Raw genomic sequence first — 12,922 nt, forward strand, 5'->3', positions numbered from 1 at the left:
TACCCTGAAGCATTGGTGATGAATGCGCCTCATGAGAACAATATCATTGAACTTATCAGAGTGTGATGCATGTTCCCAGGGACTTCTGAATGGTAGTCTTGGGTCTTAACAAAAAATACATTAAGCAGCAGGGTGTGAAATCCAGTTCCCTAGAAAATGGTTTTAAGGTGGGGCAAAATAACTACATTCAGATATGATCCTTTGGGCTAGTGGTAATCTGGGCTAAATGACAAAATTTCAATGTGGTCTTTACATGCCTAGATTCAAATTCTTTCTCAACCAAATTCTACTTGTGAAAATAGGAAATATAATGATCTGCTTCATACCAATTTTCATACATGTGAGGCAAATCCATACATGTGAGGCAAATCCGCTGATGGTGGCACATTTATTTCAGTTATACTTTAATAGGAGAAAGTAGTTGGCCATCTATAACATGATTGTCATCTCTTCACTTTAGATGAGAAGAACAGCCAGTATAAGGCTGCCTGCTTAAGCTGAAAACTAATATTCCCAACTTTGATCATCTATACTGAGGTTTGCAGAGAACAATTTTGTTGGCAAAGAAGGGGAATCTGTCCAAGCACAAGCTCACTAGGTCAGATCATAGGATTTCCCAGTAGAATATAACTCTGTGGCAAGCTTGCTATAACATAGCAAAACATATTATAAAACAAAGCTCCTGTTCAAGCTAATTATCTAATTCTTATTGCAATATTGTTAGATTCACAATCATCAAACAGATCTAAGCTGTAGCTGTAGCTTCCTAAAAAGGTTTGCATTTTGGCAGATATCATTCTGCTGGAGGGCTTGCAACAGTCCTTTGTTTAGTCTCAAGTCAAATAAACTAGCTGACAAAAGATGTTATGAGGAAGGGTGAAAGCCACCACTACCAGGCAGCTATTTGTTCAATTGTTCAATTCAACAATGTCTTCAGTGCTAAACAGAGCACAGAACTGTGATAATTTTACTCCTTGTCCAGAGGGTTTTCTGCTTAATTATCCCATTTCATTTTTTAAAGCTATCCACTGGCAATCGGATCACTTATTTATTATTTAGATTTATACTCCATCAATTCAGCAACAAAAATGCCACATGATTCTATACACTTTCACTGTCTGCCACAAGGGTTTATCATATTAATGGATAACTAATCTGTATTCTTGGAGACCCAACCAAAAGGAAGGATGCTAGGTTTTCCATACAGTAAAATTTGGGAAGTATTTACTATACATTTTTGAACTTTATGGCAGCAGTGTCAATATAAACATAGAAATTGGTTTAGAAATGCCTTTTCAAATATTTGACATTTTAATTAACTTAATATGATTGAAAACATTCTAATCCAAAACAGCTGGATAGAGATGAGATGAAATTGGCATTGCTGTGGGCTTTCTCTTTTTGCCTTTGATTTTACTGGTGCCTGGGAATAAGGTTGGTTTCATCAGACACAGAGAAACACTGGCTATTTAATAAAATAGATAGTACAAGCAGGAACTTGGAAGAAATTATGAGGAGCATCTTATTTCCTCACTATTTTCCGCTTTAACTCACTGAAAGCCAGCCCCCTAGCCTTTCTTCCTTCTGCCTCCTCACCTTGCCACCCAACAGTCAGCTTCCATTTATCTGCCCTAATGTCTACAGCTCCCCCCACCAGTAGTGACTTCCTAGGGAAATTATGGTCTAGTTATGCAGTGCTGGCTGTTGGACCACGCCCACTTGCATAGTAGGAAACCCTCAAGGACATGTTGAGGGACATCACTTTCTGTTGTATCCCCTCCCCACATTTTTCTTTCCCTCTTCATTGATGTAGGTGCTCCACCTCTCCACGGGCCTGGGAGGGCCCCAGGTCCATCCCTCCTATCCCTTCCCAGGGGATGTTTGTCCCATCCTCAGCCCCAGTGTCCTGGGACTGGTGTAATTTAGCCAAGTCCTGAAGCCACAGGATGGCAGGGGGCCCTACTATTCCTCATGCTGGTGTCCTCCTCGTCCCCTCTTCTGTGGGTAACTAGCCCTGCTCTGGCCCTTCACTCATCATGGTGCCTCCTGGCCTCACTCAGCTGGTCCCTGAAGGCTTCTTGCCTCCATGGTGGTCTCTCCTCTGCGCCTTCCCTCTTTTCTCCCTTCCACTATAGCTCTCTCCTTCCTCCTGATCCATCCATTCCTCTCTTCTTTTTCCTCTTTTCCTTCATCCTCTCATTCACCCCTTCTTTCCAGTCCCACCCCTTATATCCTCTTGCCTCCTTGACCCTCCCCCTTCCCCAACCAGCCCAGCTGTCATGGCCTTCTCCCAGGCTTATCCAGGCCCCGCCTCCTGGTTCTTAAGGGAGGTTTCGCCCAGCCAGCCAGGGCTAGGGTGTTTGCTCCCAGCTCAGCTGCGGTCTTCCACTGCCTGGCTGTTGTTGTCGGGCTTCCCCCAGCTTTCTTCACTCCCCCCAGGGCCGGCAGGGCAGGGCAGGGCAGGGCCGCTCGACCCTCCCCACAGCCGTCATCCCGGGCATTGCTCAGCTAGCGCACCCACTGATGTTCCCCCCACACCCGGTGAGTCGCAGGGCTGGCAAGCAACTGGGGGGTGGCCGGCTGGGGGGGGAGGCTTTGGGCCAGATGGCCATACAGGGCCGGGCTTGTTCCCCTGACAGCTGCAACCCCAGACAATGGAAATGCTCATATTTTGTCCTTTCCCCTTATTTTTCTTTTCAAACATTCACCAACCTATCATTTACCTCCCATTCTCACCTGTATTTATTTTTATTTATTTCATTTGTACCCTGACTTTCTCCACCATGGAGATCAAAGCGGCTTTCAGCAGTCTTCTGAGATTATTTGAGATTGTCCCAGGTAAGAACTGGTTCATTTAAGGTGAACATACGGTGTCATTTTCATTTTGGACACCACATAGCCATTTGTGTTGATGAAGCCATTGTTGGTAGTAGTATTTTTCTGTAGCACATGAAAAAAAAGATTTCTTTACACACTGGTAATAATTGGTACTAAATATAGTCATATACTGCTTTGTGCCTATAGAAAGGGACTGGTATCCAAATGAACAGAAGAAATCCAGCAGAATTTGAAAGCCACAAAATGCTAATAAATACACTAGGCTTAGGAAATCTGGGTTATCCTCAAGTTCTGTTAGGACATAAAAGGAAATAAAATGCTAGATGAGTGCTAGATCAGACCAAACATATAGCCTGGCATGTAACTATAAGCAGAGCCAACTTGAGTATACTGAGTTAAGTATAGAAGTATAAAAGGGAGCGAGTGATCACTTCTGAGTGGCTGGAGGACAGAGTGCCAGTTAATCAGTGGGTGGTTAATTTGAACAGAAAATACAGAAAAAAAGTTTTGGAGAGGCAGAGGCAACTCTGTACTCTTGGTTGAAAGCTTTGCTTTCTTAAGGGGGTTATCTGACAGACATGGCTGGTCTACTCTGTGTTCCCCTGTTGCAGTGTAACAATATACACTTGGGGATATTGGTTATCTTTAGAAAAGATACACTGAGGGCTTTTTCGCACACACAGTTTGTTCTGGAATAAATATATGTGGTCGTCATGGATTGTGCTATTTGTTCGCACACACTTGAGCCGCAATGCGCTTCGACCCCTAATCTGTCGCCCATTTGAGCCTTTACCTCAGATTTTTCCTGTCGCTTGATGCTTGTGCAACTTTCTGGGATAAAACAATTCCCTCCACATTCCAATGCCTATGTGCAAAACGCAACGTGAATGAGCAACTTTTAAGAATCACGCCCCCACGGTGTTGCAATTTCTCCCAGCCAATCGGAAGGTGCCAGGCAATTGTTGATGTGCACGCAGATTTTAAAGTTTCGTTTCCGTCTCACTTGTCTCCCCCAGTATGGCAGTCGGTCATGCATAAGATTGCTCTGCTCATCAACTTATCTGGTGACAAAATCTAAAATGCGTATAATAACAGAGAGCTCCAGATCTCAATAACTCAGCCACACTTTGGGGGAAGTGGGGGGGATTTACTCTTCTGTCTTTTCAACATCAGCGGGGCTAGTGGGGTGAGAAGCAGAATCAAAACAAGTGAGACATGCCTTTCCTTCCCTGGGCTGGCACTCTTTCCCACAGCCTGGCGGCGGTGGGGTGCATGCGGCTGGGCTGGAGGGAGAGAGGCAGAGCCCAGTTTGCTCACTGCTCTGCCGCCGCCTAACAATGGGGCTGCACTAAGCCGCCATGGTGTTGGTGGGAGCAGCAGCGGGGAAAGTAGCAACAGCCACCGCCAGCTTCCTGCTGAGACCCGCTCTTCCTCCTCTTCCCTTGGCAATGCTGAACCAGAACAGCAACAAGGGCAAGAAGAACAAGTGCGCCAACAGCAGCAGGGACGAGCAAGAAAATGGTGCCCTGGCAGCAGCAGCGGTGGCAGCAGCTGGGGCAGCAGCGGGCACCATAGGAGCCCTGGGTGCTGTGGCCGCTACGGGAAGGAGTGGGTCCATGGCAGCTGTAGGAGGCGATGGAAGTGCAGGCAGAGTGGCGGCTGCGATGGGCTCAGATTCGGCCGATGCCAGGAACGTTAAGGCGGAGGGGGAGGGGAAGGCCTGGCTGAGTAGGACAGGGGGAAGCAGCCAAAGCAGCACGCCCAACTTCCATTGCGCGCCCTTCCTTCCTGCTTGCAAAGCTGCCGGGGCCCTCGGTGGCGCAGCAGCTTGCAGGATACCAGGGGAGCTAGGGCAGGGAGGGGCGCTCTAGCTCTCTTGCTTGAAGTTGGGCTGCAAGTGTCTTTCCAGAAGAGTGGGGGGGGGAGATGTGCAAGGCTGGCAGAGTGGCTGATTCCTGCCCCCTCCCCCCTCGCACATTCCTTCTCCCCTGAGCTGCAAGAGATCCTTGAAATACTACCCACACATTAATTTTGTCAGGACCATGCCTGTCAGTGCCTTGAGGCCTTTCCTTCCCTAGGCTGGCACTCTTTCCCGTGGCCTGGCGGCGATGGGTGCATGCGGCTGGGCTGGAGGGGGAGAGGCAGAGCCCAGCTTGCTCGCTGCTCTGCCACCAACTAACAATGGGGTTTTACTAAGCCGCCATGGTGTTGGTGGGAGCAGCAGCGGGGAAAGTAGCAACAGCCGCTGCCAGCTTCCTGCTGAGACCCACTCTTCCTCCTCCTCCTCCTTTGGCAATGCTGAACCAGAAGAGCAACAAGGGCAAGAAGAACAAGCGCGCCAACAGCAGCAGGAATGAGCAAGAAAATGGAGCCCTGGCAGTTGCAACGGCGGTGGCAGCTGGGGCAGCAGCAGGCACACTGCAGGAGGGAACGGCCCTATGGCAGCCGCAGGAGGAGATGGAAGTGTGGGCAGAGTGACGGCTGCGATGGGTTCAGCTTCGGCTGATGCTGGAACATTAAGGGGGAGGGGAGGGGAAGGCCTGGCCGAGTAGGACAGGGTATCCAATAGGAAGAGTGGAGTGTTGTCATCTCATTGCCACATCACAGCATGAGCACATGATGATGGGGCCAAGCATCACAAACAACACGCCCAGGGACGGCACAGCAGCCAATCAGGACTTCCGTTTGTATTGCATTCCGCGGCAATGCAAACCACAGGGGTTTCTGGAGCAAGAAGAAGATCCATATCAACCAACTGATGTGTGAATGATGTCGAGCGACAAAACTGAAACAAAAAGGTCAGGATGTCAATGCGGATTGCATTAATTCCAGAGCAAACCTTGTGTGCGAAAAAGCCCTGAAGGGAAGAGGAAGTGAGGTTTTTAACTGAGCCAGTACTCAAAGAGGAAAGGAATTATTCTGAGGGACAGAAGGGAAATCCTGATCATAAACCACGTGAAGAAAGAATAATCATATGGTAGTTTGTCCTTAGTCTGGTGTTAGGTCAAACAGCTGAGATTTTACCTCAGGGTAAACATATACTCTCAAGCTATCTAGAGTTGAAGGAATTCTAATAATTCTAGTGTCAGGAGGTGCACAGATGCACAGATAACTGGAATTATACATTCCTAAGAATAACTGACTGTACCTATAAATTAAGTTACTTGTAACCTCTTGCCAGAAACGTGTCCAAATCTGGTAACAGCATCTAAACTGAAACAGCAACATCACTCTGGCTACATTGGATTTTGTTTAATTGTTTTTCTCCAAGACAAACTGAATAATGAGAAACTACTGTTAGTTGCTGGTCTTACAGCACCGGTCTTTAGGCAATGTCAAACCGAGACCAGTAGATACCGAAGTTGGAACAAGGGTGATAAATGAGTCTAAAATGCATGTGTTGAATAATTAACACTCCCCCCCCCATGTTTGCTGTTTTTATTGTCAGAGAAATCAATTTAACATGTTAATTGGATGAAATATTTGAATGAAACTACAGCACTAAAGATAAACCCTAGGTATGGCCATTCATTTCTTAAAGATAGACTGGCTACAAGCAATCTCAGGAGATGTTTAATTAACCTTACTGATAAAACATGAAAATGATAAATGCTTCCTGCTTCAAACATACCACTAAACAAGGTCTTTTAAGAGCTTTTAGATTTGGGGCTCTCAGTAATTTACCTGTTCTGAACTCTGAGGAAATGAAGTACTATGCCAGGTGAGTGACTGCACCTTCATTAATCACACCACTCAATACCTACTTTTCAGTGGTAACCTTTGGCTGTCAGCCAACACTAAACCTGGCTGTACTATATTAATGGAGAAAAAATGCAATATTATTTGACCAAATTATTCATGAAAACACTGGTGAATTCCTCACTGGAGATTAATCCTGGGATAGTCACCTGAAATATCCAGGTTCCCTCAAGATCCAGGTTCCCAAACTTCACCTCACAGTTGAACCATCAAACACAGATCAGTACTAATTCTGGCGCTCTCCCCCTCCCCCCTTATCACGGGATTTTCCTGGTCCTACTTGTATATGCACCTTTTTTTAAAAACACTCCAATGGGAGCTTACAGAAGATGGGGGCTGCACATTTGAGGGTCCATAACTTTGGCTCCCATGAACCAAACTTCACTAAACCTGGGTGGTATCATCAAAAGAGTCTCCTACTGGCTGTTTGTGAAGTTTGGTCCAGGGGGTCCAAAGCTATGGACTCCCAAAGGGGGTGCCCCCATCCCCCATTGTTTACAAAGAGATCTAATAGGAGATGGGGGCTATACATTTGAGGGTCCATAACTTTGGCCCCCATGAACCAAATTTCACCAAACCTGGGTGGTTTCATCAGGAGGGTATCCTAAAGATACTCTGAAAAAATGGTGCTGCTAGCTTAAAAATGCACCCCTGACAGCAGGCACACACACACACCCCTCCCCAAGGGGCAGAGCTAGATGTCTTCACTAGAAACATGCTGCAGTGAGGATGTTGGAACCTGGATGAAAATGTGCCAAATCTTTTGAAACTTGGTTGTATCTAGATTAAATTTTCAGTGGGAATTCGGCCACTGTTCAGTTTCAACACTATGAGAAAGATGCTCTATTTCTAATACTGGGCTGGGGCTACAGATCGTTCTTTTAACTAAAATTATATATGCTTCTACGGAACATTCTCATTTAAAACGCAGATTAATGAACACATAATTGCTCAATATCAATGATATGCTTTAATTTTTATGCTAAAAATACCTTAATCTTAAGCATTAAAACAATTTTGTGCAGCTATGAGCGTGATTCTTACCAGCATTGCTGACAGCTACATTCAAAGAAATCAACATTGCACTGGTGCATGAGGGCATATTTGATTATTGGCATGTTACAGTCTTTCAGTCTATTAACCAGCAACAGTTCTAAACAGAGTTACATTCATCTATGTCCATCAATTAAACATTATGGGCTTAGGTGGTAACTCTGTTTAAAATTGCACTGCAAGTGGTCAACTGTGCACTCTCACTAGTTGACATCCTACTTAGATTAAAAGGTTTTAAGTGTCTGATAGCACAAGTGGTGTCATGGAAAAAGAGGTCTGGAAGGTAGACTTGATTTCAAAGAGAAAAGGGCAGTTTGGAAAGTTTTCCTTCAAAGACAGTTACTGCATCTTAACAGAACTTTCCAAACATTCCTTTCCACAAAGCAGAAAATTATCATCTCCTTTTCTTATGAGATTATGAGAATGACAAAAATATTATTACTGAATAACCCCACAAAAAGAAAAGAAAAAAAGCAACCATTTTAGTCAATGTTCTTATCAATGCAGCTTCATAGTTTCCTCTCATGGTCATTGTCATATATTGTAACTATGGAGGAAAAACTTGTCCATGTTGACTGTTCATTGCTTCAGCCTATGGTGACACAGTCATGGGCATCAGTTGGTGTGCTTATTATTTGTCTAACTATGTATTGAAATAAATCTCATGAAGAGGTTGTCAGTTTCAGTTACTTCAATATCAAATATAATCATTTCAGTAATCCTTAATTAATATTAGCATAAGTGGGGTGATTTGGACACAGGGAACATATAGCTGCTACTTTCCTTTTCGAAATATCTACTTGCATTAAGTGAGTACTTCCTCTATTTGGCTACCTTCCCAGACAGCAGCAGGTTCTGGGTATTAGAGGATTAGGTTAGCTACTTTAAAATAAAACTGCAGATTTCTTCTTTCAGCAGGGAAATGTCAGTTAACACAGGCAGGAATACTGTCAGCTCCATTTGCCTAAGCCAGCATTACACTAAGTTAGCAACCTTTATACTGTGCATTATCTCTCTTATAAGTGACCAGTTTTGTAAGCGTTTATCCTTCTCCTTGATCTCTGTCATGGAATATAAATTGGACCAAATGCCAGAGAGCAAACTCAATTTTATGTTCGAGCAGGTTCACAGCAATGTGTCTCTGAAAATCCCTTTGCCAAGAGGGAAGGCATGCTCCTCCTCAATGCATTCACCAGGTGTGCAGAGAATCTATTTGCAATGTCCTGATTTTAAGGTTTAATCATTTAATCTTCCAACAGGTTTGCATAGACAAAAATGGAGATAATACCTTTGGAACAGGACACAGGAAGATAGTAACATAAATGATGAAAAATAAACTATTACCACCACTGAGAAGCTGTAGGGGTTTTACCGCAATTGTTTAATCATATACTGATGTGTAGAAGATTAGTGTGGACTGCTGAGGTTCACTTTAATTTTATTCCTGGTAAAGAACTTGCAGAAATTATTCAATGTGTGAAATTCCATTATACAAGGTCAGAGCATTAGTCCAACTATCACAGTGTTAACTACTCTGATCAGTAGTCCTTCAGAACTCTGACAGGATATTGTCTTTCTGAAGTAGTGGACCTGCTGAACCTGAGACCTTTTTCATAAATATGTGCTTAATCATCACACCACAGTCTGTTCTCCAGTGGCTGCCTGTGTTTAGCCTATTGGTGTGTGGGGCTTCCGGGCCTGTAAGGCGTGTTAGAATAGCAGTAGTTTCTTCAGCGCTTACGCCTGCATCTGTGGCTGGCATCTTCATTTTTGAAGATGCCAGCCACAGATGCAGGCGAAACGTCAGGAGAGAATGCTGCTAGAACACGGCCATACAGCCCGGAAACCACACAGCACCCAAGTGATTCCGGCCGTGAAAGCCTTCGACAATACATTGTCTATCTGCTATTGGTGAGTGTGGTCTTCATTAATTTATAGAATTCCTGTCTGTTCACTGGCAGTGTATCTAAGTAAGTACAGATTGCATATAGCTGTTTCATGATTTTATAGAACTTTCTTTCACTTCTTTAGCAACTCTATAAAGACAGTCCTTGTACATACTATGATAAAAATTGTATTCTCAGGTCTGGCTCTATATTTTTTGAAGGGTGGCAAAAATACAAAATGATGTCCCATCATATTGGAGTTCAGGGGTCAGCTCAGCTGGTAGTGGAGTTCAGGGGTCAGCCTTGTCTTGGCTGACTTCATTTCTCCAAGGCCGGGGACTGCAGGTGGCGTTGGGGGGAGAGAACTCCAGGCACCATCCCATAATTTGTGGGGGCCGCAGGGGGCGATCCTCTCCCTGATGCTTTTTAACATCTACATGCACCCCCTGGCAGGTTTAGTCCAGAGTTTTGGGCTCCAGTGCCATCAATATGCAGATGACACGCAGCTCATGTTCATGATGGAAGGCCACCTGTCTTCGGCCCCTGATGCTCTCCAGCATTGTTTAGACAGTGTTGCTGGTTGGCTGAAGTTAAATCCTACAAAGACGGAGGTCCTGTGGCTGGGTCGGGGAGAGTGTCCGGAGTCCTTTGGCCTGCCTATGCTGCATAGTGAGGTGCTACAGCTTGCCTCATCGGCCAAAAGCCTGGGGGTGATCCTGGATCTGGCTTTGTCGCTGGAGGCCCAGGTCACCTGAGTAGCTCAGATGGCTTTTTACCATCTGTGGCAGACACGGCAATTGGCCCCGTACCTCTTCCGTTCTGATCTAGCGACGGTGATCCATGCAACGGTCACCTCCAGGTTAGACTACTGTAACTCACTCCTCACATTAGGCAGCTTGGCTCCTCTTAGCCATGATCCAGAAATTAAAGAGCGCTCATTTCAGAGATGTGCAGCAGCCAGGCTGCTTACTGGCAAGGTTCAAGCTTGAGGGATCGAATCACACCAATCCTATAAATTTTCCATCTGCACTGGCTTTCGCCCGCATTGAGTCTCCGGATTATGTTTTTAAAGTGTTGGTTTTGACTCTTCAAAGCCGTTCATGCGTCTCTGGACCTGCATACCTGAGAGGGACCAGCCTCTCCCATATTGGCCATTACGGAAGGTCCCCTCCGCTCCTCGGAGGAAAACCTATTCGTGATCCCTGGCCCAAAAATGATCAGGCTGGCCTCCATGAGGGGCAGGGCCTTTTCAGCCCTGGCCCCTACCTGGTGGAACAGGCTCCCTGTGGAGATCAGGGCCATGTGGGACTTACAGAGTTTCCGCAGGGCCTGCAAGACGGACCTGTTCCGCCAGGAGTTTGGCCAGCCTGGTTAAAAAATATAACTACCATGTCATCTGGCCTCCCGTGGGCACAAAAAGGGGGAGGGGGCAGCCAGACGCCATCCACATTTTTTATGGGTTCTGTTTTTATATAACTGATATTTAAATTATGTTTTAAGGTATGTTTAACCTTGTTGTGAACCGCCCTGAGCCCTCAGGGGGAGGGCAGTATACAAGACAAATAATTAAATAAATAAATAAATAAATAACATGCATTATTTTTTATTTATATTATATAATTAACAACTGTTTTAAAGGATAGAATAAAATAAGTTGGCCTCTATTAACTGTTAATGAATAATTACACTTTTATATTATTTTATCTACCTATAATATTTGAATGTTCCCTCAGCCCTTCTGCACACATAAGAACTCAACTCAAGGAGAAAGTTTTTCAGCCTAGCCTTTTCAGATACATATTTGAAAATACACCGCACGTAACTTTGACATGGGAAACAACAAACACCCCTCACACGCCTTTGTATTCTGATAAAGCTTTATCTGGTAATTATGCTGCTTGGAAGCTAAAATGCTACACTGAAGTTACTATACCTTAGTCACTGGAAAAACTATAATACTAAGAAATGTTGAATACATAGGAAAAGAAGAAGAACCACCATGAGATGGAGTGACTCAATAATGGAAACCATGGCCCTTAATTTTCTTGACCTGAGTAAGGCTGTTAATGAGAGAACGTTTTTAGGTTCATTAATAAATCAGAAACAACTTGACTGCACATAACATACGTGAACAGGCCCTCCATTGTTGTTCCTGCTTTCCCAAGGTGCATAATCAGACTCTTTGGGGAAGGTCAAACTTATCAGATGAGGGGGTAAGCCTGCTCATGGCAAAGCTAAATGTGACAGATTCCAGGGCTTTGATGAGTAGTAACCAGAGCAAAGGCTCCTAAAAACAAAGGGTTAACATCAACAGCTTCTTATTGGCTGGCAGTTTGAAAGTCAGAATTTCAGTTAGTGATGTTACTACTCTGTTGGTGACAGAGAGTTCTGAGAGAGCTTCAGAGACATGCACTGTTCCATTCACTTGGTTGAAGCTTATCTCTCTGTATGAGATATTTTAGTCAGACGAGGCTTGTCTTAAGTTCTGTAACTAGCAGTCTAACACTGTAAATGTCACCTGAGCTAAAGAGTTGGGATATTCCATACGAGGTAAAAAAGGCACAATCTTCTCAGATCTATTGGAGAGCCTGAAGCTGCAGGTAGGTCACCTCAGAAGGGCTCCAACTTTGTTATAAGCTACATATTAATATTCTAGGTATGAGAATTTCTTATACTGATAGCTGGAAGGGGGATTGTTTTTATATTAATTGGCCATTAGCCTTCTTTTTTTTCCATTAATTTCAGCCTAAATTGTTGCCCATTCAATAGTCACTTGCAACTCTTACGGAAATACAGTTTTCTCATTTGCTTACATTCTTCTACTACCCAACTTTAAACACCCTGTCACACATTCTTTGCTGCCCTTGCAAAATGTACTCCAGGTTACAGGAGCTGGGGAGACAGGAGGTTCCTTGTTTAGGATATGTGCATGTCTATAAAAATTTGATAAGCAGCACTGTGGAACTAATCAGACACCAGTTTCTGGTATTTGAGCCTAAAGGACCTGTACCAGTAACTGTAGGAACTAGTGTTTTAAATTGGGTAGTAAACTTCAAATTCATACTTTTTTTTTACAAGAAGCAATATATAGAACAACAATTAAATATGTAAAACAGTACAATACAATACAATACAATAGACCTTTATTGGCATAAGAAACAAAAGCGTGAGTATAGACCATCACTAAATTTAAAAGAGTTGTACATGGCGTCTATGAGTAGTTTTACATTCTAAAATCACACTTCATTTATAAAAATAACGAAGATTAAAAATTTTTGTCCATTCCATTGTACACGGGATTGTGAACAGGTACAGTAAAACTACACTTAAAAGACAGGATTAAGATATTCGTTATTCATAGCCTATTTACTAAAAAGGTATAGCCT

Source organism: Sphaerodactylus townsendi, linkage group LG04 (assembly GCF_021028975.2).
Source record: "Sphaerodactylus townsendi isolate TG3544 linkage group LG04, MPM_Stown_v2.3, whole genome shotgun sequence".
In the NCBI taxonomy this organism is placed as follows: Eukaryota; Metazoa; Chordata; class Lepidosauria; order Squamata; family Sphaerodactylidae; genus Sphaerodactylus; species Sphaerodactylus townsendi.